At 38.7% G+C, this 6,218-nt stretch overlaps 1 pseudogene; it reads left to right on the forward strand.

Moving 5' to 3' along the window:
• Positions 1-1,653: 1,653 nt before the first annotated feature.
• Positions 1,654-3,563, forward strand: LOC127640969 (uncharacterized; annotated as a pseudogene).
• Positions 3,564-6,218: the final 2,655 nt, after the last annotated feature.

Raw genomic sequence — 6,218 nt, forward strand, 5'->3', positions numbered from 1 at the left:
TACATCAGCACTGCTGTGATTCAGCCACAGGCCGAGTGCTGTAAATAATCACAGCAGTGCTGATTTAGGGCCATATAGCATGATTGTGAGTGGAAAAAATGAGGACAGTCATAAAAACGCATTTGTGCATGGAACTACATTCTTACATGATGGATCAGAATCTTACTTTGCTGGTTCAAACCAAATGATGCATCCAAGCTTTCGTTAGTAATTCAAAAATGTCTCTTCAGAAATAGTATCACAACTTGTGCTGTTTCTAACAGGTTATTGGATAAACAAGGAAGTATGTGTGTGTGTGAGAGAGTGAGAGAGAGAGAGAGCGAGAGAGAGAGAGAGAGTGAGTGACATGTTGCCACACTCAAGCATAGATGCTGTCAGCTTTCTGAAGATCAGCTTTCTCAGTGGAAAAATAGCCGTCCAAGTGGGGATATTTCTCCCTATGTCGCTGTAGCTGGTGCACAAAAATCTTTTACTATAGAGACCGCAGTCTCCTCCGCCATTTTAAACAGTACATCCTCTCCAATGTGGAAATTCCATTAAGAGGTAAGTGCCTTGAGTTGTGTAGTTAATCAGTCTGTTATGTCTCTCACCTTTGATGAGCCTTAATGCTGAAATTGTTCGTTTAAAGCAGTTTAAAGCTATTTCCTAGCTTTAGTAGTGTAATAGTATTATGAGTGATCATGTATTGCTGCTGTATGTAAACACTTGCTAATGTGGATTCACTTCACGACACCTAACTGGCTCATATTACAGACAAAAATTTTCTTTTTCCTCCACCTGCTGGCTAAGATACGTAATGTCACAACAATATTAAATATAAAGAGACAGATGGCTCTTAACACATCTGCACTGCTCTTACACTTTAGTTTAGAACAGCATGAACACAAGCGGAGTGAAACACACATTGAAGCGGACGAGTGCTGATGGTGTGAGACCATATATATATATATATATATATATATATATATATATATATATATATATATATATATATGTATACAGGTATAAAAGACACCACTGATAACAATGCCCAGAATAGACCTCAGTGAGACCACATGACACCAACAGAAGAGTGATAGATTCTCATAGTGGTGTGTGGTGTGACTTGTAAGTCTAATTCTATCACAGTAATGCTTATATCACAATAAACAATGAAGTCTACAAGTCTGAGACCTCATTTAAAATCTGGGATTTAGTCATTTAGGATCTTTTTAGGATTTTGGTTCTAGTCCTACCCACTGACTGTGCAACAATACTGTATCTACCATGGTATAAACCATAGAGTGAAATCTCTATGGGTTTTCTACTCTGGCAATATATATAGCATCAAACCACCCACCCATGGTTCCTCCTATAAATCCAAAATGCTTTCACATTTCATTGCCACTACAAATACAATGGATAATCCATTTTGCTGACCCCAAGGTCTCGCCACAGTGATTTCCCTCTTTTAGTGGCCAAAACACTGATAAGACTCATGCTAATACATTTACTGTTGAACCCCATTTCATATTTCCAGAGGGTTGGTTTCTCCAAGGTGATAATTTCCTCAGGTCAAAATAGATAAGACAGCAAAAATGTTTTTCTGTTTGGTAATCCAGTTTCAACATAAATCTATCCACCTGTTTCCGGGGGGCGCTACTGTAAAATAGAACGTGGGTGAAACTTCCGGTTAGGTGGCGGAAGTAGTAAATCAACGGTATTTTGTGTTACATAGCGAAGAGGTTAGGTATTTTTCGAGTACATTTTTCTACTATTTAAAGTCGCAAACATTAATGAGAGATGTCGTTACGGAGCTCAGGGACAACATGTGCTGTTCGTGGTTGTACATATAACCGCACTAAACTAATTCAGTGGCTTAAACGTGAGTGTTTTGAACATAAGCCTAAAACTAAATCTGAGTGTTCCTGTGAACGATTATACAGTTTCCATCACCTCCCAAAAGACGACGAATCAAATACAATATGGAGGAAGAACTTAAACTTAAAAACACCTCCAAAACACCTGTTTGTGTGCTCGTTTCACTTCGTGGACAAGAAGCCAACACTGGATAACCCGTACCCAACGCTCTTTATGGGTTACGAGAAGCCACCGGAGAAGAGACGCCGACCTAGGATTCGACATGTCACAACAACAACAACAACAGGTAACTTAACATTTAATCTAATGTCAACTAGCTTGTTTTTTCCTTAGTTTTTCTTGAATTACTTATTATTAATATATGAAAAACTGTGCCATGATGGTAGACAGGTAGCCTGATGTTTTTACCTCGCATAAACTTTTATTGTGACGAGCTTGGAGGGCACAATGGTACACAGTGACAGATGCTAATTTAATTTCCTCTATTAGTTAACATTTGATGTTACAGAATATCTATATTGATGATATTAAATGCAGTCTAGATGTTTTTCAAGACTCTAATGCCCCCTAATTGTTTTGTTTTTTTCTGCCACTAAACAAATCGTCATTGAAGGACTAACCAGCTAAATATAAGACCGCCACAGCTAAATATGTACTTAATGTATTCCCTGCAGATGAGCCTATTGTGATGCAGGTTTCTGGGGACCCAGATCCTACCTCACAGACCTTTCATGATGCCCAGACACAGTGGTCAGACCCAACAATGGATGACCACACCTACTCCAAAGCACCTACCATCACATGTGGTATGACAACTGCCCCATCCACTGAGAGGACACTGCCTGTTGCAGATGGTGTTTTGAAAGACGATACAGACTGTCTGCTGTACACAGGGATTCCACTTCTCGAATTCAAAACCCTTGTGTCTTGCTTGCAACGCTTTGCCCCCACATCGCCAGCATTTTCAGCAGAGGACCAAATCCTCTTGACATTAATGAAGCTTAGACAGAACTTTGTTATTGCCGATTTAGCTAGACGCTTCAAAATGTCACCTGGTCAGGTCAGTAAAACACTGACATTCTGGATAGATGTGATTGCTGAGCACACCCAGGATCTCATTCCATGGCTGCCGCGCGAAACAATAAAAGCCACTTTGCCGCAAATTTTTAAGGGCAATTTCCCCAACACAACTTGTGTCATTGACTGCACAGAAAGTGTCTTGCAGAAGGCTAAAAATCTGGACTCAAGAACTGAATCTTATAGTCACTACTATGCAAACAATACTGTCAAGTATCTAGTAGCAATTGCTCCATCTGGTATGGTTATGTACATTTCAGAGGCTTACGGTGGCAAATGTAGCGATAGATTCATCACACAGAACTCTGGGTTTCTCGACCATTTAGCGTGCTGGAGATGAGGTGATGGGGACCGTGGCTTCACCATCAGAGATCTGCTAGAGGAACGGAATGTCCGTTTGATCATGCCAGCTTTTACGCGCAAGAAATGCCAGCTGACAAATGAGCAGGTCACTCACACAAGACGCATTGCTAATGTCCGCGATACACATTGAGCGAGCAATCAGACGTCTTAAGGTGTACAAGATCCTCTCTCAAACTGTGCCTATTCATTTTGTCCCTAAAATCGACAGAATACTAAAAATCTGTGCAGCACTTCGTAAATCTGCGAGGAGAGCTTATTTCTAGAACATAGTCACCATATCTTACACAATCAGCTTGAGCTTAAATGTTCAATTCTCTCTATAACTTTATCAACTGTATAAACCAATACACAACTTTTACTTGCACTGATTTTTTTTCTAAACTGTTGTAATTATTCTTATTTGTTTTGATTATTTTAATTTCTTCTATGTAAAGCACTTTGAATTACCATTGTGTATGAAAAGTGCTATATAAATAAACTTGCCTTGCCTTGATATACCAACACCTTTTCTTTTAGTTGTTGTTTCATAGACAGCTATTTTCTTTTTGCTGTGTAAATTTAAATTCTTAAGATTTTTCAATCTCGTAATATTCTGCAAAAGAGAGAAGTGTGTGTACTTTCACAGTATAGTATTGCTATTTTTATTTAATGAAATGTTCTGAATACAACTGTTAACCAAATGTGCAAATGACACATTCATTTATTCTTATAAATAAATTCAAAAGCCAATGACTAAGTGTCTAATATGTTTTTATTCAGTGTATTTTTTTTATTTTAATTGTGGTTTGTTTCCCCCACAACTGTAACCATGCCTTTATAAGCCATGTCTTTATATACCATGCCTATATATTATAATAATATTGAGAACAGTGTAAACATTCCCCCAACTACGCATTAAACATCTGCAGGTATGTTGGACAGAGATGGATTTTCTTGTCAGCAAAATCATCAGCCAATCTAGGTAGCATGTGAACAAAGAAGAAGTTCTGCAGCTGTTGCACTTGTGCATCTGTGTAGTGCTTATCAAATGGAATCTCCAATTCGATGTCCTCACTTGGTGTCCAGATGACTAGCTTGCAACTTTGTAGGCCCAGACACATCATGGTCAGTTGTGTCTGAAAGAAGGATTAAGAGTACATGTTTGTACAAATAATCTGTTTAATTAATGCATACAGGTGCATACATTAGAATGTCGGGGAAAAGTTCATTTATTTGAATTTGGGGGTTTCATAAGCTGTAAGCCATAATCATCAAAATTATAACAAATAAAGGCTTGAAATATCTCACTTTGCATATAATGAATCTATATAATATATTAGTTTCACATTTTAAGTTGAATTCCTGAAATAAATTAACTTTTCCACGACATTCTTATTGAGAAGCACCTGTAAGTTAACAATACAATGTTAGTCTAATAATAGAGCTACTTTCATATTAAAAAGTATATTTCTAAATATAGAAAATATATTTTATTTAAAAACAATAATCTTTATTATTAAATTATTAAAGAATCACCTGGAGGTAGTATCCATCCTTTCCTTTAGGACAAATCAGGTACTGTCCATCACCTAAACTTTTGATGTCACCATTTGGCCGTCCTAGAAATTCTGCCAGTGACATGGAACTCTTGAAGGGGCACTTGATCTCAAGGAGTTGTGCTGAGTCAAGGATCCCATCTGGGCTGGCTCCCAACCAAGGATGGTCAGGGTGCACGACCAGGCCTCTCTTCTCCACAGAATGCCCTCTGCTTTCCATGAGTGTGATGACGTTTATCTCATTTTCTTTGCCATGCAGTGTTGCTGTATTGCCGGTGAATGTTGGGTACAGATGCTCATTTAGAAATTTTTGAGGATCTGTGGTGCTTCGTTTTGGGACCCGTTTTGCTGTGCTGGCTGTTAGACGAAGCTTTCTAGCATCATGCCATGACTGTGAAGCACTTTGCATCCTGGTTTCTTCCATCAGTGTAGCTGCTTGTGTAGGGGACACTTTAATGTAGGCCTCATAAAAATGTGTGCATTTTGGACATGTTTGTGTTGTGCTGTGTTCTGTATGACAGAGTGTATTACTGTGGGCTGGATCATGTTTGCTGTGGCCTGCCTTGTTGCTGTCTACATCTGCTCTATAACTTAACTGAATAAGACCATTTGTCTGGAGCTGAAACAGTGGGGCCATCACTGATGAATTACTGTGGACTATGAACTCTCTGTGGTTCTTAAAAAGTTGGGGAGGCATTGTTGATTCTTGCATTGTTGATTCTTGCATTGTTGATGTGCCTGGATAAATGTGGTATGGCCTGTGATGGTTAAAATTAATGTTCTTCACCTTCCTCATTCCTACATTCTTCTTCGCACCTGAATTCCACTTCCTTTGCACATCAGTGCATGCCATCCCTGTCTTTCCCTGCCTGACTGCATTCTCAACCTAAATTGAATTCAATTTTTTATTATCCAACAATATTAAAATAAATATTTTAAGTCAAGGCTACTGTGAAGCAACACATACAGAACATGAATGACACACAGTAAACATTTCAGTTTAGTACATTTATTAATTAATAAAAAATATACAATAATACATTTTGTGCCCTTAATTGTCCTAACTTTACTGACCTTCCACAAAAGTGCTGCTGCATGACTACAAGAGCATCCTGGCCCTGCAATACATGAACAACCCGCTGTCTGTACTTCACCTGCCACTGAAACTAGCACCCAAGCCTTATGATGTGTTACGTGCAAACTCTGGCTCGGCTCAATGTCAGCTTTTAGATACGCAAGGTCGTTTCCGACGTCCTTAAACAACACTCGACCGACTTTATCACTGTGTAGATATTGATATGCCTCTGAGCTTTTCAGGTTGCTCATCGCCTTACCATCACAGGCTACTGAATCTACAAAATAGCTAAAAATGTTACCATACGT

This window comes from Xyrauchen texanus, chromosome 50 (genome assembly GCF_025860055.1).
Source record: "Xyrauchen texanus isolate HMW12.3.18 chromosome 50, RBS_HiC_50CHRs, whole genome shotgun sequence".
Taxonomy (NCBI): Eukaryota; Metazoa; Chordata; class Actinopteri; order Cypriniformes; family Catostomidae; genus Xyrauchen; species Xyrauchen texanus.